Source organism: Lissotriton vulgaris, chromosome 2_1 (assembly GCF_964263255.1).
Source record: "Lissotriton vulgaris chromosome 2_1, aLisVul1.2, whole genome shotgun sequence".
Lineage (NCBI taxonomy): Eukaryota > Metazoa > Chordata > Amphibia > Caudata > Salamandridae > Lissotriton > Lissotriton vulgaris.
The window spans coordinates 997,696,518-997,722,448 of record NC_141687.1 but is presented as its reverse complement, the minus strand read 5'-3'; the positions used below and the strand labels follow the sequence as shown (position 1 = coordinate 997,722,448).

Here is a 25,931-nt window from a genome sequence, read left to right as displayed (position 1 = left end):
AAACACAAGAATAGGCAAGGAAGCCTTCACTTCAAGAGCAGGGAAGTGCGAGAGACAAGGCAGCCATCCAGTCATAAGCAAGGGACTGACCAAAATCCCATTGTATCTAATGTATAGGTAACAATAGGACTTAAATAGCAGAAAGCTAATGCAGTCTTCATGCAAAACCTTAAAAAAACAGGTGGAATACATGGGGGCCTGCCCCGTAAACAAATAAATCCATAAACAAATAAAAGCAAATTGATCAGGCATTGGCTGCTAGTTTGTTGGCTTTATTTATTTAAAGTTTGTATAGCGCGAACATGACCCTGGTGGGTATCAGAGGGCTTTATATAGGTTTAGGTAGTGAGAGAGAGAGACAAGTAGGGAAATATACATCAAGAGCAAATCAGATAAACAGTCATTTAGAGGCAGTAGGAGCATAGCATCAAGATCAGCGCATTGTTTGTTAGAGGATTTTGTTCAGTAGTAGAGATTTTACTTCCTTTTTGAAGGCAAGGGTAGAAGGAATCAGTCTTGTTTCCACTGGAAGGGAGTTCCAGATTCTCAGGGCGATGCCAGAGAATGAGCGATTGTAGGTTTTACGCTTATTACATTTCTTGGGCTTGAGCAGCAAAGTGCCTGAGCTCCTTGTGGACCTGGAGCCACCAGATAAGCTCAAGTTTGTTAGTCAGGTAGAGTGGGGTGTTCGGGTGTTGAAGTGTAGTGCTCTATAGGTCATATATGCAATCTTTAATTGTATCCTAGCTTCAAAGGGAAGCCAGTTGAACGATTTCAAGTCCAGTGAAATGTGATTGGTGTTCGTGGAGCCCGTGATGAGTCTAGTGGCAGAATTAAGAGAGTCTCTGATAGAAGCTAGACTGTTTCGGCAGACCGCAAAGAGTGGCACCGCTGTATTCTAGCCTGGAGATGACCAGTGCTTGTACCGCCGCTTTTTAAATGCTTGTTTTGTTATGGTATTTGCAAAACGTGTGTGTTACGTCTTGTGTGAACTGCAGTTCACGCAAGATGTAATACGTAGGGGGAAGTGAGAAGGAGGATGATGGCAAGAAGGAGAAACCGCGGCAAGGAGGAGGACGGCCTCAGTCGGCAGAAGAGAAGGTAAGTATTTTGTTTTTATCATTTTACTCGGGCTGAGGGGAGTACTCCACTCCGCGAAGGAGTCGGAGTTTTGCCGTAACTTCGCATTCCCAGCGGAGCACAGAGTTGGTAAAACTCCGCAAACTCCGCTGGTGGAGCGGAGTACTCTCGGCCCGGGCTTGATCACAAGGCACCTGCAAAAAAAGGACAACGGTAACTTCAATCTTTTGTCAGACCACATATACCAGTGAAAAACTAATTATCAGCTGGGGAGAAGTTGGTGTTGGTTCCGAAAATAAAAAGAGCACGCTCAGGTAATAGTTCTTTCAGGTACCTGGCACAGAAGATCTTCACCGACGGTTTGTCAGATTCAGACGGACTGTGTTTTTTAGGAAAAAAAATATAAAACTTTATTCTTTAGTGTGAGAGCTACTGGAGTTTAATCGCTGCATTTGGGGTTGCAGATACCTGTACCTAGCACTCTGACATCTTTCTAGGTAGCTACGCGCTTTATAAAATGTGTTATTATGACTGGCAGAACACAGCATTTTGGGACATAGGTTCAAATTTAGAAAGGAACTTCTAAAGCCCATCAGGAATCATTGGAGATATCTGTAGCAGAGAAGTCTTGGAGGACCTTCAAAGAAGGCCGCCCCTTTGCTGATATAGACACTGTAGACATAAAATGGCATCTCACAAGATTTGCGATGGCTATCCAAGGCAACAGGCCAATCATAGCACACTTCAACTAACCTGATTCCTAAAGAAAGCAGTGTATTGCATTCCTGCCAAATCTGATCACTGCTCCAATTGTTTCAGAATTTGTTTTTGTTAGCGTCACGTCTCTGTACACTTTACCACTGTTAACCAATGCTAAAGTGCTTGTGCTCACTCCTGTAAACATGGTAAAGTTGGTTTACACCCAAATGGAACATTTAATTCACCAATAAGTCCCTAGAAAAGTGGTACTATGTGTACCGATGGCCTGTAAATTATGTACTACTAGTGGGCCTGAAGCACTTATTGTGCCACCCACTTAACTTAAGTAGCGTTTTTAAACATGCCTTAGGACAGCCATCGCAGCCCATTGGAAGTTTTAAACTGCCAATTTGACTTGGCAAAACAATCCTATTACCAAGTCTTAAACTTCCTTCTTTTTACATATAAGTCACCCATACGGTAGGCCCTAGACAGCCCGTAGGGGAGGATGTAATTAAAATGGTAGACATGTACTTTTGAGATTGATATGTCTGGTAGTGAAAAACGTTTTTCACTACTGTGAGGCCTACATTTTCCATAAGATAAAATTGAAGTGGTACCTTTTGGTTGGGAGCAGGAAAGTAAGTCATATTTGGTGAGTGATGAATTGTAATTTAAACCCCTCCTTAATGGTAAAGTCGGATTTTCAATCACAATTTTGAAAATGCCACTTTTAGAAAGTTGGCATTTTCTTTCCTAACCATTTGGTGCCTGCAGCCAGTTCCTGGGTCATATGACTGAGTGCAATTGACAGCTGGCCTTTGTATATTTCTCCCAGACATCATCACAATAGAAGGTCAGGGAAATGAGGTAATATGAATTTTTATGGTCAATATTGTCCCCTAACGTAGACCCCAACGGCTCCATGTACGTGCTTCAAGTACATGTATGTTCCCTCCACAACCAGCTATGAAGACGCAAATACATTTGCGTCCAACGTTAACATGTCCTCTTTCAGATCCACCATGAATGGGTCGGATATTCAGTTCCTAAGTATGCCTTGCCACCGTCTTTACATGGTGCATTTTCATGTTTTCCTGGCTCTGGTGAGTTAGGCCCTGATTCCTGCCATCGAGCCCTTTCTGCCTTCTGTCCCTGAAAGCTGCAGTCTGCTGCTTCCTGACCCTTGCCTTACTCCCTGTGCGGCGAGCGGTGCCTGGCTCGACCTGCTTGCCTGCCAAGACTGTATTCAGCCTTCAAGTTATCTGCTCCGCTCCTCGAAAATACATTCCTGTCTAGTAGTTTAGGAAAACATCTCCCCAGCTGCAGAGCAAAGGGCCCGGCCTTCCTGTCTCCGTCCAAGTAATTCATAGCTCCTGTTACCATGGTAGGCCCATGGCCCCCTTGCTTTACACGTAGACACGTAGTCGCATATGCACGCAGTCAGTATAGAATAGCCTCTGCCCGAGAGACCTTTCCTTCTAGATAATACAGTTCCTCAAACACCAGATATTAGATATGATTTGGGATTAGGTTGTTCTGACACCCCAGACTTCTGTCTCCTCATGTAGGGCTAAATGTCAAGTCCCCTTCACCCTCCAGTTCCACGTCAATCACACGTCATGCTGCTGCGCGCGCATCTCTGCCATGTATTTCTGCTGACTCTGCAGGATTCTTCTAGGGATCCACCCACCTGTGACACTTCTCTATGACGTTTCTAGCACACACCTCCGTGTACGCCCTTGTGCACGCCTTCTGTTACGCACATGTGTTCTTATCTCGTTTCTCTCAGCTGTTACGCCTTCTGCATTCATCATCACTGTATGCATGTACTATATATATGATATTCTGTTAATAAAACATTGTACATGTCCATGTCCATTCCCTTCCTGACCCCTTGTGGTGATGGAACATGATACCTGGTTCGAACCAATTCCTTTTTAAGGAATAAAACCTTCATAAACTCAGATGCCACGGACTCTGCCTCTTATTTTTGACTGAGTTATTCTTATTGAACTTTACCGCATAAATTAGGTATAGGTAATTTAAATTTACCACATAATTGGCGCCCGAATAGGGACCCCTCCCCCACCTTACGCGCCGGCGGTGCGTTGCAGGCCTAGTCCCCTGCCACAGCCGGACGGACAACTACGCGTACCCGCAGGATTTCCTGTACCTCCCTCAGGCCAACGGAGGTGACTGAGGCTGCGATCGACACCCAGACGAGGCGGTGAGGAGTGCGGAGGATCCCGACCAGAGCCTAGCTGAGAGAGCAAGGTCCGAGGTATTCAGAGGCCCACCAGTTCCGAAGTTCCGAAGTGCCTACGTCACGAGTCGTCGAGTCCAGTCCGGTCCAGTCCAATGTCGAGTTTCCGAGGCCTTCCGTTTCCGTGCTTCCCGGTGAGTACCGTTGCTGGGGACGTATCTAGACGGGTGCATTAATTTGTGTCCGGTCAAGGCGGGTTTGGGTACACAGACCCGGTCTGCACTGTTTAGCAGTGTATCTGTACTGTTTAGCAGTATATCCAGTATTCCGCTATCAAGTTATTGTTCGTTTTCCGAAATGTTTTTAGTGTGTTTTAATGTCGTGGTATGAGTGATTGTTTGATTTTTCATTACTGTGTTTACTGTATTAGTGGTGTCCAAATACGAGTAAGTATCAAGTACCAAGTATCACGGCTGAAAGATGCCGCTGTTTTCTAAACTGAAACAGATAGGAACTAGGAAAGGGATACTCGAGGAAGCTGTTCCCATCCCACCCAGGGACACTCCCGGATATTTTATGTACCACAAACACGGCTTAGATGCTGTATTATATCTCGATTTATGGGTGGACTATACCAAAGATTTAGCAGAGAATCAGAGATGGCCCGTTACAGGGACATGGGATGCCGAGTGCATCATGAGAGTAGAAGAAGCATTATGGAAAAAGAAAGCCAGACAGTCACAGAAAGACGCCATCGAATTATGGCGTAAAGAATCGCATAGACGCACAGAGAAAGCACTCAGAAAAGCAGAGAAAAGCAAAGAGGATTCCGAAAAAGCCAAAGAAAAAGAACTACTAGAAGAAGGAGAACGAGTTAGGATAGAACAACACGATAGACGTAGTAATGCTATTATGACAGGATTGTATCCAGTCCTGGCCGAGGGCCTGCCCAAGGCGAACCCGGAAGTACCAAGAGATCTGCCCCCTCCATTGGTTCCGACTAAATTACGTCACAAGACCACAAAAGATATTTTTCTTTCTTCCTATTTAGACGATGTAGCACCCGAATATATCAATGTTGCGCCTGCACGCATACCACCCGCTGATCGTCATCCCCCTGACCGTCATCCCCAACGACAGGACACTCCCCCACCACTTCCTGCAAACCCCATTAACCCTATTAATCTGCTTAATCCTTTTGGGCCTGACACGGCCCTACCGACAGATCATGCTCAAGCCTCCGCTTCAGGAGGTGCATCAGGAGGTTTCCAGACCCCGCCACCAGTACACCGATTAAATACTAGAGAACTAGCAATGCAACGTACTCCGAAACCGATTAGCAGTGAAAAGGCGAAAGAACTTATCACATACTGTAGATATGACCCCATACCAGGCAAAGATGGTTGCATGTTATTAGCCTCAATACGTATAAGACGTGCTGCAGACTTTTTAGTTCTGTTTCCAGGAATAAAAGCTAATCTAGACAGGATATATCATTTTGTTCAGACGGGGGAGGGTCCGGAATATGTTCACGAGGCCATGGCGCATCAGAAAGTAGACATTCAGAGCCTACTATTAAGATTCCTTATAAACTGTTTCATAAGAGAACGAGACCGGCCTGGTGTAAATGAAGAAGAGATGAAGGTATTAACTGCATGGAGTCAGAATATTTCAGACGGAAAACATGATAAACAAAATTGTATAGAGAGCATGTACAGAAAGATTCGTAAAGAAATAGTAGTATTCCATGCAAAAGAGAAAGCAGAAAGGGAAGAAAAAGCAGACGAGAATAAATCCTCAGAGGATGAGCCAGAGACAGAGACAGAAGATAGAGGAACGATAGCATATATGGGAAGGGGTAGATCCTTTAATAAACCGATACGTCCAGAAAGCAAGAGACTTTTTCACTCTGCTATGTTAAATCCGAAGACTCCTGAACATCTATTTCAGGCTACCGATAAAATACTTCAAGAACGAATGGGGTACCATGTACTCGATTCCATGGATGAACAAGAATTAGCCAGGTCAGCAGTACAATGGGCTGACAATTCTGATAAATATAGTGATGACGCATTAGCGCAGACCTTTTTGAATCTTTCCCCAGACGAACAGCGACTAGCTGGTATGTACATGATACAACATCTCCTTATATTGTATAAAAGCCAACATTCTGATCCAGGTCCCCTACCTGATATATTAATAGAGCTACTCATGAATAAATGGAGAGGCCTAGGTACCGACTTAATTAAGGTAATTCTAGAACATCGGCACAGATATAGTGCTTTCCTGAATCCACAGTTCGTTCCAGCTCCACCCGTAGAAAGAAAAATGTATTACATAGACAGACAGAATCCCTTACGAGAAGTGCACCCAGTCAGGAATGATGATAATACATTTAGACGTGTGTTTGTGTACACGCCCATAACTAAAATGGAACTATTGGAAATGAAGAAATTAGTGCCCAGTCACGATAAAGACCCTGCAGGTTTCCACTGTGAAATAAAAGACATGTTACTCATGGGTGATTATACCTATCCCGACATCATGAAAATATTGAAAGTATTATTGCCTGCCGGTATTTACGAGAAACTCAAAGAAAAGGAATGGGAGGTGGGAGAGCAAAAGATTGATTGGGCTGCATTAGAGAACGAAGAGAATACTAGAACCCCAGGCCTAGGGCTTGGGGATAAAACTAAAGCATTACCAGGATTGTTAGTACAAGTATTGCCACGTTTATTAGCAACGAAAAAGGAGGACTGGGATGCAATCTCAGCTTGCAAACAGAAACCCGATGAAGACACTAGTGATTTTTATTCCCGATTTGAGAAATGTTTTATTATTAATAGTGGCCTGAAAGCAAGTAGCGAGTCATATCCACACCTTTTTGTATCCAAGTTGGTCGAGAATTCTCTGCCCCAAGTCAAGAATCATGTTCTGAAAGTCGAGAGCACATGGCAAGCAAACACGCCTTCCCAAATGTTACAAATGTTACAGTACCACCAGAACAGAATTAGAGAAGAACATGATCACGAACAAAGACACATGAAAGACACGAAAATGAAAATGTTAGTAGCCCAGTCAGTTCCAGCTGACGGTCAGAAAAAGGGTATGACACAGTCCAATAATTCAGCAGCTCCTGTTAAAGGGACATGCAACTATTGTAAACAGCCAGGTCACTATATAAACGATTGTGCAGTTTTGAAACACAATATAGCTACAGGTAAAACTAAAGAAAGACCGCGTCAACCTCGACAGGACCAGGTCCAACAACAAGTACCACAGAATATCCAGCCTATGCAGGCTTCACAACAGACAGTACAGACCGTAGCGGTACCGCAGCCACAACCGATTGCTGCAACACAACATGCAACGCAACAGATGTACCAGTATGCCCAAACTGATTATCCCGATTATCAGCGATACACATGAAACAGCCTAGAGAGGGAAGTTGGCTTGCCTCTTATTGAGGTTCCTGTAGATCAAGAGGGTCCTTACGTACATAGCCAAGTGTTAGGAAAAGATAGAAAGTTTTTGATTGATACAGGGGCAAGCAGAACAACAATAAGTCATGACGAGGTTCCAGGGGCACCCCTCTCAGGCTCACAGAATGTTTCCCTTGGATTTTCAGGAAAACCTATTGTAAATGAAGTATCGAAACCAGTACCTCTTTTAGTTGGTTCGTTGTCTCGCACCACAGATTTGTTATTAACGAAATCATGTCCAGAAAACTTGTTAGGTATCAAGACACTGAAAGCTCTAGGAGCTGTGATTTGCTGTTCTCCGGAAGGAGTAAGACTGTTCTTACGTGACTTTAAGGGTCACTATGTATTGAGAGATATTGATCCCAGATTACAGAATGTTCCTGCACATTTATGGGCACAAGGCCCCACTGATGTAGGTTGTATGCACATTACACCATATCGAGTCACACTCAGGCCAGGAGTAGTACTACCACGAATCCGACAATACAAGTTACCCCCAGATGCTGTAGTGGCTTTGCTGAAAATCATTGACGAGCTCATTGCACAAGGAGTGGTTGTAGAAACCGACTCGAATCTATGTAACTCCCCTATCATTCCAATTCTTAAACGTACTGATCCAAATGCACCCCCTGTTTATCGATTAGTGATCGATTTACGAGAACTAAATAAATGCATCGTACCACAGTACCCCGTGGTCCCAGACATCTCGTCTCTATTGACTGCCATTGATTCCGAAGCAACGTTCTTTACTGTAATTGATCTGAAGAACGCCTTCTTTAGTGTCCCAATTGATCCGGAAAGCCAATATCTCTTCGGATTCTGTTTAAGTGGTCGAAGCTTCAAATTTGCACGCGCACCTCAAGGATTCACAGAAAGCCCCAGCATCTATAGCCAAGCACTGAAAAGACAACTAGACAGTATACACATGCCTGACAACACTGCCCTGTTACAGTATGTCGATGATCTACTGATCACCGCCCGCAACGAACATGAATGTGAGCAAGCATCACTGACGGTCTTACATTTCTTGGCTGACAAGGGACACAAGGTGTCCCCTTCGAAGCTGCAATTCTGTGTTCAGCAAGTGGTTTACCTTGGGCACTTGCTGTCCAAAGGGGGGAGACAGCTAACACCTGACCGTATCCAGTTAATTGTAAACATGTCACAACCCAAGACACAAAAGGAGGTACGAGCCTTTATAGGCCTCACTTCTTACTGTAGACAATGGATCCCTCAGTATGCATTTCTAGCGAAACCACTCATACAGTTGACAACCCAGGAGGCAGCGACATCAACTGCCCTCCCTTGGACTCAGGAACATACACAAGCTTTTGACGACTTAAAGAAAGCCTTATGTCAAGCACCAGTTTTAGCGACACCATGTTACAGCAAGCCTTTTACACTTTTTGTCACAGAACGGGAAGGTACTGCATTGTCAGTACTCACTCAGGATCAAGCAGGTTCACACAAACCGTGTGCTTATTTTTCTAGTACATTGGATCCAGTAGCCCAGGCGCTGCCTGCGTGCTTGAAATCTGTAGCAGCGACAGCTCTAGCAATCAGACAAAGCGATTCCATAGTGTTAGGACATCAATTGACAGTACAAGTTCCACACTCTGTGGAAGTTCTTTTAAACCGAACACAGACTCAGCACTTGACTATAGCATGACTGACAGGTTATGAATTGACATTGTTTCAGCCACACATAGAAATCAGACGATGTAACACATTGAACCCTGCTACACTTCTGCCATTAAGTGAGACAGATCCATTGGCACATGATTGTATCGAAGTCATTACCATCACGACGAAACCCAGACAAGACTTGACAGACACTGCACTACCAGATCCAGACCTGACACTTTATGTGGATGGTTCATGCATGAGAACAAGTACAGGAGAATTAGTGGCTGCCTACGCAGTCACAACAGAAACTGAAGTCATAGAAACAAATTGTATTGTGACCCTGTCAGCTCAAGCAGCAGAGCTCATTGCTCTGACTCAAGCCTGTATTCGAGCAAAGAACAAGAGAGTTAACATATACACAGATTCACGTTATGCTTTCGGAGTCGTACACGACTTTGGTGTACTCTGGAGAGAGAGAGGTTTTTTGACCTCTCACGGGGCCAAAATTCAGCACGGTCCCCTCATTCAAGCTCTGTTAGACGCAATACATCTGCCTACAGCCATATCCATTATGAAGTGCAAGGCACATACGAAGGTCACAGATACAATTTCCCAGGGTAACGACCTGGCAGACCGAACAGCTAAGCATACAGCTCAGACTCAGACTCACGCAACTGACCTGACAAAGGCAATAGTTCAGACACCGACACATTGCATGACAGTTAAGGATCCCGCCCTAGATGTAATTGACATACAGACACATGCTACACCAGACGAAATCAAGAAATGGATTGAACTAGGTGGGATCCAGACAGAACAGGGATGGATGACGAAGGGAAAATCTATATGGTTTCTCCCCGACTCTATGGTTCAAGTTATCATTAACACAGTACACAGTCCTGCACATTTAGGAGAAAAAGCCATGTTAGACAGTATTCAAAACCTCTGGTTCAATAAACATTTACGAGCAGCAGCCAAACAGAAAGTGCGTACTTGCATGATCTGTTGTCAGTTCAACCCAGGTAAAAGCATTCCCGTAGAGCAAGGTGGATTTCATCCTCCCGATCACCCTTTTGAAGTCCTCCAGATGGATTATATCCAGATGGAACGTTGTCGAGGATTCAAATATGTCCTCGTAGTTGTATGTGCACTCTCCCGTTGGACAGAAGCACATCCAGTCCCAGATTACACTGCTCCGACCACTGCCAAGCAGCTGGTTCGTGAATTCTTCCCCAGGTATGGTTTGCCCCGCATCGTATACTCAGATAATGGTCAGCCATTCTCGTCCGAGCTCATGAAGCAGGTATCACTCCTGCTCGGCTATCAATGGAAATTCCACTGTGTCCGACATCCCGAGGCAGCAGGTCTCGTGGAACATCATAATCAGACTCTGAAAATTCGTCTTGCCAAGATCTGTAGAGAGAAAGGCGTCGACTGGATAGTAGCTTTACCAGTTGCACTCTTTTACATGAGAATGGTCGCACACTCACGAACAGGGCTATCGCCGTATGAGGTGGTCTTTGGTAGGCCACCGAATATGTGGGGGACGCCTCTGCCTCGCAAAATTACTGATGTTGACTGTAACATGCTGACAGATTACCTTGCTTCCTTGATGTCTGCACTACAATCATGTCGTTCACAGGTTGCTGCAGCTTTTCCCGACAACACCGAGGTGAAGCCACATGAGGTTGTTCCAGGGGACCTCGTCTTCGTGAGGAACTTTGACAGGAGAAGTCCGCTGGAGCCCCGTTGGCAAGCGCCGAAGCTAGTACTATTGACTACAAGGACTGCAATCAAAGTCGAGGGCCGCAAGGGCTGGCTTCACTCGAGTCATATTAAAAAATGCCATGGACTGCCGCCAGATCTAGACTCCCAGCCCTGCCCTCCTCCAGAGACTGATTCAAAACTCCCCCTTGTCGAGAAAACTTCTTCTCAAGAATATAAATTAAAACTGAGGTCTAGCAAGTCAGACAGTTTAATTGTTTAAGTCCTCCCCTAGGTGAATCGGTTAGACGAGTTTCTGACATGTATCCCCTAGACCCCAATAGAGAGAGAGATAGACAGAAACAGCTCAAGAAACGTGAATATTGTAAATCACTTCGCAGTCACTGTATTGTGACACTATTGATTATGTTTTTTCTGAGTCTTATGATTATTGCTGCAAGTATACTGTTACATATATACTATCCTATTTTCAAGCGTGCACATTCCTCCTTAAATGTCACTGCCGAGCACTCTTTCAGTGAACTGCCCCCGCATGAGTTATCTTACCGACTTGCGCTGCGCAACAATACATTCATTAGTATGTTACATCATTCCCATCAGACCAGCAATGCTACGAATTGTTGGATATGTGGTCGACTCCCTCCCTATCAGAAATACAAGGGAGTTCTGCCCCTCTTCCCGTACCCGTTCACACACAATGGTTCCTGTGGTGCATGGTTTAGTTTAATTAATTCCCTAGATTCCAATTCCGTAGTTTACCAGGGCAACTGGGTATGGGGAAATCTGAACACCGTTCTGCATAGAGTATGTTTCCCTGACAAGGAGGGTCTTCCCAAAAGGACAGGGACTGATCTAGAAAACAAAGTATATGGATTAGGTAACTTTACACTTAACCTCATGATTCTGAATGTTGAATCCGAAACCGAACCAGTCTTGCCCGCTATGTCCGTATTACCAGTCAAAGGTGAATTATGTGTCAGAAAGAATGGTTCAGTACACCTGGGTCATAGTAAATGTACTACTGTGATCGAATTCAGTGATAAAGGCAAGTCTACATTTAAAGCTTCCCATCATTCCTACTTCATTTGTGGTCATACCGCATATATACGCTTACCTCTAGATTGGGATGGCACCTGTTACATTGCATTCCTTCTGCCACCTGTTTTCCTAGCCCCTCCTGATTATCATAGGGACTCCCATCTAGTACACGTCAGACCCAAGAGAGATCTCCCGATTGTCGACTACACTGAAACGGCATGGGAGCAATACACAGACTTCAATAAAGGTTTCTTTCCCTACTTAGGTGCTGTCTTTAATAGTAAACTGATACGTAAATTAACTAGAACCCTCGAAGCAGTAGTGAATGAAACTACTTCCGCCCTAGGCAACTTAACGGAGGAGCAGTCTGCTATGCGGATTGTTGTTCTTCAAAATCGTCTAGTCCTTGACGTCATCCTGGCCGATAGGGGCGGAGCTTGTAGAGTCATCGGATCGAGCTGCTGTGTTTTCATTCCAGAAAACGCGCCATCAGTATATAGAGCCATAACTCGTCTTCACAAAATTGCAAGTCAGATACACCAGAATCCAGGCACCTGGACTTGGTCCGGTTGGTTCTGGAGTGTACTATCAGCCTGGGGATGGAAGGTCCTATCCTTCCTCGGAATAGCCCTTCTCATCGTGTTCAGTTGTTGTCTATGTCTACAATGTGGGCCAGCGATTTGCGGCTTGTGCGCCACATCATGTATTCCTCATTCAAGTCCACGTTCAAAACACCGTAAGAAGAAAGAAGAGCAAATGATGTTACATGAACAGATTGATAGATTAATGAGGATTGATATATCATGAAGGGTCCGTAGGGGACAAGGAGGGAATGAGGTAATATGAATTTTTATGGTCAATTGTGTCCCCTAACGTAGACCCCAACGGCTCCATGTACGTGCTTCAAGTACATGTATGTTCCCTCCACAACCAGCTATGAAGACGCAAATACATTTGCGTCCAACGTTAACATGTCCTCTTTCAGATCCACCATGAATGGGTCGGATATTCAGTTCCTAAGTATGCCTTGCCACCGTCTTTACATGGTGCATTTTCATGTTTTCCTGGCTCTGGTGAGTTAGGCCCTGATTCCTGCCATCGAGCCCTTTCTGCCTTCTGTCCCTGAAAGCTGCAGTCTGCTGCTTCCTGACCCTTGCCTTACTCCCTGTGCGGCGAGCGGTGCCTGGCTCGACCTGCTTGCCTGCCAAGACTGTATTCAGCTTTCAAGTTATCTGCTCCGCTCCTCGAAAATACATTCCTGTCTAGTAGTTTAGGAAAATATCTCCCCAGCTGCAGAGCAAAGGGCCCGGCCTTCCTGTCTCCGTGCAAGTAATTCATAGCTCCTGTTACCATGGTAGGCCCATGGCCCCCTTGCTTTACACGTAGACACGTAGTCGCATATGCACGCAGTCAGTATAGAATAGCCTCTGCCCGAGAGACCTTTCCTTCTAGATAATACAGTTCCTCAAACTCCAGATATTAGATATGATTTGGGATTAGGTTGTTCTGACACCCCAGACTTCTGTCTCCTCATGTAGGGCTAAATGTCAAGTCCCCTTCACCCTCCAGTTCCACGTCAATCACACGTCATGCTGCTGCGCGCGCATCTCTGCCATGTATTTCTGCTGACTCTGCAGGATTCTTCTAGGGATCCACCCACCTGTGACACTTCTCTATGACGTTTCTAGCACACACCTCCGTGTACGCCCTTGTGCACGCCTTCTGTTACGCACATGTGTTCTTATCTCGTTTCTCCCAGCTGTTACGCCTTCTGCATTCATCATCACTGTATGCATGTACTATATATATGATATTCTGTTAATAAAACATTGTACATGTCCATGTCCATTCCCTTCCTGACCCCTTGTGGTGATGGAACATGATACCTGGTCCGAACCAATTCCTTTTTAAGGAATAAAACCTTCATAAACTCAGATGCCACGGACTCTGCCTCTTATTTTTGACTGAGTTATTCTTATTGAACTTTACCGCATAAATTAAGTATAGGTAATTTAAATTTACCACAGAAGGGCCATCTCTGGGGTGGGCGGAGTGGTCACCTAAAACCAGCTGCTTTGCAGCCCTGCCTACTAGAAGGACTGCTCTGCTGCCCTGCTACTTGAGAAAGAAGGAATGGAGCTGCACCTTGAACCCAGGACCATCAGAGTGACTTCAATGGCTAGTTGGATAGCCTCCTGTTCTGAGCTACAGGGGCACAACAAGCCTCAACATCCTTGGACCCTTGACCTGGACTCTAACTGCTGTGAGTCCTAACCCCCTAAGTAGTCCATCCCCAGCCCTGGAACCTTGGAGGTGGGGAAAAAAAATGCTCTGCCAGCTCAGGTATGATCCTCATCAGAACCAACACAGCCCTTGTAGCTCCTCATTGGAAAGACGCAGTGCAATGTAACTTGATGGGGACCTCGCATCACAGCCTTCTCAGCTCCTCATCGGAACTGACTCAAAGCCTCGTATCTCAATGCTGACCTCGCATTTCAGCACTCTCAGCTCCTCATCAGAACCAACACAGCCAAACGCAACTAGACGCAGGGCCTGCATCGCTCATTTTTAAGAACCGCAGAATTCTTGTATTCATGTTTTTACCTTCATTTCTGATTTGCTTTTTAGGATACATTGTACAAAGGTACACTAGATTAAGGTTTATTTGTGTTTGGAATACCTTGAGATCAACCTAGGTTCCAGCCACTGCGTAGATGAGAAATTTACGGTCCTGGCGAACTTCCGTTTGATCATTACTGTCTCCTGTTATGGCAAGAAACATGTTGACCCCTTCACTTTTCTGAGCTACCAGAGACCATTGCCTCTACTGCTAACCACCATTTTTTAATTAGACAAGTGGACTCACTGATTAAAACTTGATTTAGCGTACTGCTTGGCCTATTGCAATGCACTACCCCAAGTACACACACTTCACTATATCTAGCTCCACCAACGGCCCTACTTCCACACTTCAAATACGGCATTGGACAAAAGATCTCCGATAAACAGCCCCTTTGTGGGTGCCTGTCAGGCACTGCAGCACCAGCTCCATGAGGAGCATGCCCTATGAGGAAGCATGACACCCATCTGGGTGTGCGAGTGGTCCAGTTCCGAAAGGAACGCACCCTCCCTGTCCATTTCCTTTAAACTAGCCAACCACATATTCCCTTTTCCCTCTCTAAGCAACTGCATACCTTTGTGAATAGTCACTTAATTACTGTTTGTGTGCTACATAAATACTTTACACATTTTTGACAGTAGTCCAAGTATGGTGGAAAGCAGGTTTACGTAGGGGTTGGAGGACAGCAGATTAGCAAAGTAAATTCATTATACAGTATCTCTTATATTATATCAAATATCATTGATCATAGAAAAATGTTGATATCTAAGGGTAAAATTCAACGTTTACATATCGGTTCGTCAATAATCAAACCTAACAAAACCAAGCATGAAAATTATATTGTAACAGTTGTGGTTGAGCTATCAATTAATTATTACCACCAATCTGAAAGTAATGGACCAGCACATTTGTAGTGGTGTTATATCACTGGGAAAGATGTAAGGCTTCATTCTCATATTACTATCTCCAGTAGTCAACCCACTTGTTACAGACAATCACTTATTTACATTGGTGTAGTAGAGGAAAAGGGAATGTAATCTTGTAACCACCCACATACTGACTAACGCTTCGGCATTCCTATACCATATTTACAAAAAACAGTATCTACATCTGTGGCAATTTAACATGGCTGCCACGTATATCCTGTAGATTTGTTGAGGGTTAAGTACATCCAGTGTAAATTAAAAAAAAATTGTATTTACGAAGCAGGTTGTTTCTAGACAATCTCCCAGCGTTTTCAAGGACTCGCGTCCAATTTCTGTCATATAGCTTCTTCCTCAGATCAGTTTCTCACTTGACCTTGAAGCTATTCAAGTCAATTTTCGTCATGTTAAGAAGGCCTTGGTAGATTTAAGCCACCAGTTTCATGTTCTCGCCCATCAGATATAGGACCTCATGTATCTGGGGTTTGTGCCCCTTCTGTTCCAGTTCATTTTAAAAGGTTTTCTTTAGTATCCCATTTAATTGAAACGTCCCCACTAGCAGTCAATATACCCAAAAAGTTATGGTTGTTATCTCCACTTCAGTCCATTTTACAGTGGCTTAGCCATGAAATGGCTTCAAGATTATGGAAGACCTATTATGGCAGAACTGGGGTGAGTTCTTTGTAGTGCTCTCCTCAAGCTCCCCACGGAAGCTGCTAAGAAGCATGGATGTTCTTTACCAATCATTACTCACCCCAAGAACAAGTTGTTCAAGGTGCCCTCATGTAGTTTTCACTATAGATTCCAGTGTCACCCTACTCTGTCTCATTTAACCATCTTGCAACCGCCACTGCAGCTGTGCAGCCCAGAAATAGAGTTCAACATCAGGCAAGCCCAGGTCACCCTTGCTACTGAGAGATTTAAGTTATTCTGGGCTGTTCTACATCTACCAGGGCTACAATTTGTTAAAATTGAGTGTAAATCCTTAAAGAAAGGTGTAGGCACCTGGGCATCCAGCTTGCTTGTTCCTGCTTTTTCCATCCGGACCAGTGACACTGCCACTGCCTGAGTTTTCTTGCTCACTGTTTTTCCCACCAACATAAGCCCCACCCACTTAATGCAGGCTGAAGCACCTTCAAAGCAAAGGTAAACCTGTCTGTGCCCGTCTGCACATTGATGGTGCCCAGAGCCATGACCCCTGACCCTCTCTCCCCAGCAGATACACCATCACCTAGCTCTACACCCTGGATGCAGCAACAAACACTGTCACCACAAAGACCCAAGCTCTACGGTAGGACCTTTCACCTGCACCCACCATCTCTTCCCCTATAACAGAAAACACACAAGCTCACCAACCATTCCCAGCCCAAACACACCAGACACGACATGAACAAAAACACCGAATAGTAGGCGCTCTTTTCAACACACGCTCACTTTGCAAACACAACAATGAGATTTGGGACCTCATCTACACCCTCACAACCATTGTTCCCTTGCTCACGGAGACCTGGCTCAACCGCACTTCCACACCAGACATTGCAATACCCAAAGGATACAAAATCTCCCACCACAACCGATTGGCATCATACACAAGGAATACATCCAATGCACCACCACAAATGACAACATCTCTCCAGCCATGGAACACCGTAATTCCGACTCCAAACAGACAGCAAAACCACTCTTGCCTACCATCCTCCAGGACCATGTACAGCCATCTGCAACTTCATTGCAGACTTCTTCACATCCCTCACCATAGACTCCAACAACTACATTTTGCTCTGCTTCCTCAACTTCCATCTCAATGACCACAATAAAATCAACACTTCCAACCTCTTCAACAGAATGAACAACATCTGACTCACCCAACTAATCCATGACCCCACGCACACCACAGGCCACACAGTAGACCCAATCTTCACCTCCAGCAACTGCATCAGGTACAGCCACATCATGGAACTCATCTGGACTGACCACTCCATCGTCCACTTCAGCATCACCAGCTCATGAACCTCTGTCCCCAGGTCTGCCCAACACCCCTACCGCAGCTGGATCAAAGTCTCAAAAGGCACAAGGATCACCACCCTTAAAACCTCCCACCACATCTCCTACAACAACCTAGATGGGAATGTCAGAAACATCAACAGCATTGCTCCTATCAGCAACAATACCCACAGAAGTTCCACATAGCAGGCTAGCTGGTACACTAAAGCCCTCAGAACCGCTAGATGACAGTGTAACCAACTGGAAAGGAGATGGCACACCAGCAAGGATAAGACCAACAAGACAGTCCTCAACCTCTACCACAGACAGTTGAGAGAATTGATGAAAAAGGCCTAAGGGTCATGCAGTCAATCAAGCTCCAGTAACAGCAAAGAACTCACTCTTTAACATTGTCAAAGAATTCTCTAACCCCTCAGCTGCAACAAACATTACACTCTCACAGAAACTCTGCGACAACCGTGCAAAATTCTTACATGACAAGATTGCCAACATCTACAGAAATGTCGAATCCCAGCCCAAGGCCACAGACTTCTTCAAGCAACAAACGACCCTGCTACAGCCACAGACATCTGACTAACTGAATGGAGCCACAGGACACCGCCCCCAACATGAACTCAGTCAACTCAGGGGCACAAACTTACCCAAGCCCTCACCACATCTTCACCTAGGCGAAACCAGAATCAGCCACGTACTCCCCACCCTGGTCAACACCTCAATTGCCACGACCATCTTCCCAGAGGACTGGAAACATGCAGAAGTCAACGCCCAACTAAAAAAACCATTAGCAGACCCCAGCAAACTCAACACTACCAACCAATCTCCCAGCTCCCGTTCCCAGCCAACGTATTAGAAAAATCCTTCAACCAACAACTCTCCTCACATCTGGAACGGAACCTCCTACTTGATTCCTCCCAATCCGGATTCAACAGCAAACACAGCACAGAGACAGCCCAGATTGTGTATACAGACAACATCCAAGATCTACTCGACTGAGGAGATACTGCAGCTCTGGTCCTCCTAGACCTCCCGGCAGCCTTTGATAGGGTCTCCCACCACACACTCATCACAAGGCTTGCCTACAGCAACTTTCTCTGTGCAGGGATAGCAGTCGCCTCCTCCGACTACAGACCATACAGAACGCTGCAGCCAGACTAGTCCTGGATCTCCCTAGATGAACCCACATCACCCCCTCCCTCATGAAACTCCACTGGCTCCCTGTAAATAAAAGATGTCAGTTCAAGCTCCTGACCTATACATACAAGGCCATACACAACTGCAGATCCTTGTACTTGAACCACCACCTGGAATTCCATCAGCCCACCAGACACCTCCAAGTCCCTTTCTCTAACCCTCACCACCTGCATCCAACGTAGCAGATGCGCAGGTTGCTCCTTCTACCTAGCATCAAAGACATGGAATGATCTACCCTTTCATCTACGGACCTCCCCTTCTTTTTCAGAGTTGTGAAAGTCCTTCAATACCTGGCTATTTGGCTAATCAACTGGACCCTGCCAGTGCCTGGATACCCTCACTGGTGACAAGACAAGCTCTACAAATCTACTGATTGATTGCTTGAAAGAATCATTTAGAGATCTCAGTGGCAAGTTAACAAAAAGTAAACGTGGAAGAATAAACATCTGGCCAGTGCTATCTGGTCTACAGCGAACAACTAACATTTTCTAAAACCCTACTCCCTTCCTGAGCTCTGCTAGCATTGCGCACAAATATTCAGCTATTAACTAATCATCTAAGTAATATAGTTATGCCCCTAAATATATAAAGGTGTGTGGTTCCCATGTTATTACTTATTTGTGTACCACTATTATGTCATAATATTCATCTAAGCTAATCTCAAGCATGGGAATAGTCGTACAGATTTCTCTAAGTCTCGATACCTATCAAGTTCTTCCAAGGTATCAATCATGCCCCCAACCCATATTCGCCTTTACACAGTAATATTAATATGCCATCCATATATAGTGAGATGACATGCGTACCATCTGGCAATGGTATTCCACGGTCCTTGCCTTCAGCTGTCAATACAGAAGCAAAGGTCTCGACTACCAGAGCAAAGAGCATGGGAAATAGCAGGCATCCCTGTCATATTCCCTACCCTACATCGTATGAAGACATTTTACCAGTTCGAACCCTAGTTGCTGGTTTAAAACATAAGAGAAAACACCAACTGAGTAGCTCCTCCTAAATTTCATGCATCTAATACTGCAAAATGATAATGCCAGCACAGAGTATAAAATGCCTTTAAATGTACATATCCATTGGGTGGTCAAGCACTTACGGTGTTACCTTAAGAGCCTTAAAAAGTTGGCTATTAAGATAAGTACAGCACCATTTTCATCTGGGTGTGCTTAGTCTGAGAACTACGAACTACAGTGGGTTGCTGTAGGGAATTGGGTAATTAATTAGGAGGGGTGAGAACCCAACCCAAATAATCACAACCCTTATCAGGGTGAAACATAAAAGTCACTGAATAAACCTGTGCTTAACCCTCTTATAGCTTGGTACAAAAGCAGTCAGGCTTAACTTGGAGGCAAAGTGTAAAGTATTTATGCAGTACCTGAACAGTAATAATGTGGAAACACATTGCAAAAGAAATCCCAAACTGATTTAGAATATTAGAGTACATTTTAATAAATAAAAATTACAACAAAATGTCAAAATTCAGTCCGTAGAACCAGAGTTATGAGTTGTTAGAAATGGGGGTCTATAGTTGGCAGTGGTTTGTACCCTAAGTAGGTACCCTTATTCTTGTCAGGGTAAAGGGATTACAAGGCTTAGAAAACCCCTGCTCACCACCTTGATAGTTTGGCATGTGCAGTCAAGCCGATCTCAGAGGCAATGTGTAAAGCATTTGTACATACACACAGAGTAACAGTGAAAACACTACAAATGGAGATCACACCAGTTTAGAAAAAATAACCAATATTTATCAGAATACAAGACCAAAACAACAAAAATCCAGTATACACAGGTTAAAATATCCCTTTTAAAAGGTTCAAAGCAAGTCAGTCCATACGAAACTATGGATGCCTAGCTTATCACAAAATACCTGGGATGCGTCAAAATCAAGGTCAAAAACAGGCACTGGGGAGGTGAAGCACCTGAAAAAAGCAAACCTATGCATTGGTTTCTTACTCCCAGGGGAGTTGATGCATCAGTTCCTTCCTGACTTGATGCGTCGGTTCATTACTCTGAAGGAAGGTGATGCGTCGATCTCCGGACACGCGGTTTCGGATCCTTACAGCTGGGCAATGTCGATGAAGAACATGGCGCACAGGGATGATGCGTTGCAAATCCTGCCGCACTGGGTTGATGCGGCGGACAGGCACTGTGTCAGTTTCCCAACTGTGAGACAGGTGATGCATCAGTTTCTTCCGCCGCACAGCAGGTCCTGCGTTGGAACCTGAGCACATGCCACGGACGTCAGTGACATGGGACTCGGCCTGCGGCGAGCTTTCAGCTGCACGGCAGGCACTGCTCCGATTTTTCAACCACACAGGGGCGATGCACTGGTTTTTCAACCACACGGTGGTGCTGCATCAAAAAAACAGGCGCTGCGAGTCGTTGCATAGATTTTCTTGGTTTTTAGGAGGGCCTGAACTGGAATTGCACCATTTGGCAGATCCAAATTCCCAGCAGAGGAGTTCAGGGGCTGCAGATGAGGTCTTTGAAGGCCCTGAGACTTCTTAAGAGGAGCAGGCACACAGAAGACCTTGGAGAACCTTGGAAGCAGGATGTAGAAAGCAAAGTCCAGTCCTTTCACTCCCAGGGCAGAAGCAGCAAGCAGCAGGCCAGCTCAACAAAGCAACAAACAGAGTGGTGTCCTATAGTATCCAGCTCTTCTTGCCAGAATTATCCCCTAGTCCAGAAGTGTTCTGAAGTTATTGTGTCACTGCTCCAATACTTATACCAGTTTCTGCCTTTCAAGTAGGCAAACTTCAGAGAAATGTTTATAGTGCACAGGATGCTGCCTTTCCCTGACCTGGCTCCAGACACACTACAGGGGGCGGAGACAGCTTTGTGTGAGGATGGGCACAGCCCAATTTAGGTGTCAGTAACACCTACTCCCAACAGTATTGCTCAGGAAGCCATATCAGCCTGGTGACTCACTTTGTGTGACTGTCTAGAATGAATACACAAACAGCCCGACTGCCACCCTCCCTCAGATGTGAATTCCACATGCAGACAGAGGCACTAAATGGTAAAGCAAGAAAATGCCTACTTTCTAAAAGTGGTACAAAAGTGGGTGGTGATGGGCGGAGCATCTGAATCAATCAAACACTCACACCCAGTCAAAAGATCTGGGGTTAATCCATCACCGTTCTTTAGCCCACTCTGCCACCCCAGTTCAGACATGGCTATATGCAAATCAGTCTGACCCTGTGCCTCATGGAAACAGTCCAGCCCGAACTGCCAAGCCATGTCTTCCCTGGACCGGAAACAAGCTTCCGAGGACCGGTTTCTGGCATTCCAGCCGTCTTCAGCCCGGCTTGCTTGAATCCAGTGGCAAAGTGAGCAAGGGACTCAAGTCTGAGCATACCCTGCCACACTTATGGCGGCCAAAAGCGGTACAAAAGGGGGTGGTGATGGACGGAGCATCTGAATCAATCAAACACTCACACCCAGTCAAAAGATCTGGGTTTAGTCCATCCCCTTTTGTACCGCTTTTGGCCACCATAAGTGTGGCAGGGTATGCTCAGACGTGAGTCCCTTGCTCACTTTGCCACTGGATTCAAGCAAGCCGGGCTGAAGACGGCTAGAATGCCAGAAACCGGTCCTCGGAAGCTTACTTCCGGTCCAGGGAAGACATGGCTTGGCAGTTCGGGCTGGACTGTTTCCATGAGGCACAGGGTCAGACTGATTTGTATATAGCAATGTCTGAACTGGGGTGGCAGAGTGGGCTAAAGAACGGTGATGGATTAAACCCGGATCTTTTGACTGGGTGTGAGTGTTTGATTGATTCAGATGCTCCGTCCATCACCACCCCCTTTTGTACCGCTTTTGGCCGCCATAAGTGTGGCAGGGTATGCTCAAACGTGAGTCCCTTGCTCACTTTGCCACTGGATTCAAGCAAGCCGGGCTGAAGACGGCTGGAATGCCAGAAACCGGTCCTCGGAAGCTTGTTTCCGGTCCAGGGAAGACATGGCTTGGCAGTTCGGGCTGGACTATTCCCATGAGGCACAGGGTCAGACTGATTTGCATATAGCCATGTCTGAACTGGGATGGCAGAGTGGGCTAAAGAACGGTGATGGATTAAACCCAGATCTTTTGACTGGGTGTGAGTGTTTGATTGATTCAGATGCTCCGTCCATCACCACCCCCTTTTGTACTACTTTCTAAAAGTGGCATTTTCAAAACACACAATCTAAAAACCAACTTCACTAAAAGATGTATTTTTAAATTGTGAGTTCAGGGACCCCAAACTTCAAATCTCTTTCTCTTCCCAATTGGAAGTTACACTTGATAATCTATGGGCAGAGAGTCCTTGCAATAGTGAAAAACGGAATTAGCAGTATTTCACTATCAGGACATGTAAAACACACCAGCACATGTCCTACACTTTAAATTCACTTCACCGCGCCCATGGGGCTAACTTGGGCCTACCTTAGCATTGGCTTACATGTATTAAAAGGGAAGGGTGGTCCCTAGCTGGTGCCAGGTCCACATGGCACTTCAAAACTTCACACACAGACACTGCAGTGGCAGATCTGAGACATGGTTGCACGGCTACTCGTGTAGGTGGCACAATCAGTGCTATACGCCCACTAGTAGCATTTGAGTTACAAGCCTGGGCATACACAGTGCACTTTACTAGGGATTTACCAGTAAATCAAATATGCGAATCATGGATAAACCAATCACCAATACATTTTAGTCAGAGAGTATATGCACTGGCACTTTAACACTGGTTAGCAGTAGTAAAGTGCCCAGAGTCCTAAAGCCAATAAAAACAGGTCAGAAAACACAGGAGGAAGAAGACAAAAAATTTGCATAAAAGGGCCAAGTCCAACATGAGTTTTTAAAGTTTTAGGTAAAAACAGTGCCAAAAGGTGTGAAGCGCCAATTGCGGTATCTGGTCATGCCCGAAATGGACAAAGTTAGAAGTTCAGGCTGACCGCGAGGGAGCGCGGGCTGGATACTGCACCAAATTTATTTTTACCCTCCGACTTTGATGCAAAGATGTTGTGGCAGGGCTCTGCATTGTCCTGCGTCATGCCGTATTGGATCTGGTGAGATTGTAAGTCGATAGCTGTGCAGCTCTACGGGGGCCCCCTTGCCGTTGGGGCGTTTGGTGAGGAGCTGTATGGTACAGCTTCGCGGGATGTGAGGGGCGTGGCTCTGCAGGCATTCGTTTTCGATCCAGTGAAGCCTTCTAGTACAAGCTGTGCAGCTCTGTGAGGCCTCTAAATCAGATCTGCTGGAACGTTCCATTAGTCAGGGAGAAGTGCATTCTGACTCTAACCAAGGGATCAGGACCATGTGAACAGTACTTGCGGGGTCAGGACTCGGTTCTACAGAGGCCAGCACAGGTGACCCGGTCAGGTCCAGTAGGTACTGCTACCTGGAAAGGAGGAAAGGGCTCTGGAACCTTATGTCTTTGTATCTCAAACCGAAGACCTGCCAACCTACCCTTGGCATCACTTCTGTGGTCCTGGGTTCAAGGCAAACAGGCTCAGTCTTCCTTCTTTAGAAAGATGGGCCACCCTTCTGAAACTTCTCAGGTCAAGGTGTGTTCTGATTGAAGGTTCTGGGGATGCACTTTTATACTCAGTACCAGTGTGTGGTGGAGGACAGCCCTTTGTCTAACACTAAAACTAGTTCTTCTCTTTCCCTTGGGTTTGGATCCAGCTTCTCCCACGTTCCACACAAGGCTGAAACTAACTCCAAGATAAAGCTGTTTTAGCAACTCCAATGCACAAAAGTGTTATCATTGAATGCTTTTGACAGTAGTGAAATGATTGAGCAAGAATTCTACCCATTTCTCTGACATGCCTGTGCTACCTCTGGTTTCGACTGCCATTAGTGAGCCACTAAGCGTCGGTGGCTGAATTTGTCCGCCCTGGTGTTTAAAGATCCACCAAAGAAATTCCTTGACCGTCCAGTCACTTTCAGGGGTGCAGAGACTCCTGGCACACAGACCAAGAATCCACCATGCACTGCTGGTTGCAGTACTACATGGTGGTGGTCTTGTCCATAAGCACCTGCACCAGCCTTCACCTGATGGTGGACAGGAAGGCCTTCAACACCAAGCAAATCACCCTCAACTCCTAAACATTTGTGTAGAGTGGAGTCTCCACCAAAGACTACAGGCCTCTGTTCTCCACCTCTCCTAGATGGACTCCCAAAGCCAGTAATGATGCATCCATAACCACTGTCAGATATAGGTAGAGTAAGGAGAGGGTCTTCCACAGAGCCAACTGTGTTTCAGTAGCCACAACTGCAGATCTTTTGGTGGTGGCATTGGTCTGGCATTGGCAAAACAGAAAACCCTGAATGTAACCATAAAAAGAGAGGAATTGCTGGTGGAACTGCCTTCTGAGAGTGTAAAGTCCCAAGGACGATGCTAAGGTGTTGCCCTCCTTAAACAGTTCCAAGAAAGAGTCCACTTTTTTGCCAAAAGGGCCAGATCTGTCAAACTGCATGTCCATTAAGGATGCCTGGACATCCCGGAGACCACCTAAGAGCCACACTAGTGCCCATCGCCTGATCTAAGCAGTTAGTTGAGTCTAAGCCAGAGTGTAAGACAAATTTTGTATCATCGCAACCATGTTGAATAGCCTGTGTAAGGGACGATCGAAGGACATCTGAACAGATATAAGACATGTACCACTGTACCCTAAAGGGCTATAATGTTAGCGGCGTAGAAGGCAGCTAGATTTCACTGACCTAAAGGCAGAGATTGTAGAGGAGAAAATCAGTTTCCAAAATGTATCTATTCCTTTAACTTCACAATCAGAGTGTATGGAAAATCATTAGCATGGGCTTTGCTGTGGACACCTGTACCTGGTGCATGTCTATGACTACAAGCTACCTGCGGAACTGAACATGGTTTCGACCACCTGCCCAAAAGAGTGTATGTGAATGTCTCATTAAATGGAAACAAGGGCCTGTCCTGTTAGAAATACCAGTTAACACATTAGTCTTCAGAATCACAATTAGGTGCTCTAAAACTTCTGTCACCCTCCAAATAACAATTGTGAAGGAGACACTTTCCTTCATGGCAGGACCAGAGGGAGATGCAAGGTCAGTGTCTGGAGAAGTATACAGACCAATGTCATCTTGAAGTCCACATCAGAGTTGGTTCTGAACCAGACATCGCTTATAGAGGCAGAGATGACACAGAGGATTGATCAGCCAGTGGACGCCTAACTAGAGGCTAATGCTGATACTTGGGCCTCAAAGGGACGCCAGATGGAGCTAGTAAAGTGCAAAAAATGGGAAACAATGTACTCTCTGAAGGCCTATACTTGCTCCAACATCACCAACGGACCAGAGGATCCCGGGTGCGG

General features: G+C 45.5%; 1 protein-coding gene across 1 annotated transcript in view; it reads right to left on the bottom strand.

Annotated features, from left to right (window-relative positions):
- Positions 1 to 25,931, bottom strand: part of GALNT3 (polypeptide N-acetylgalactosaminyltransferase 3) — a 465,357-nt gene that overhangs the window by 28,812 nt on the left and 410,614 nt on the right. The gene's annotated exons all lie outside the window — the stretch shown is intronic.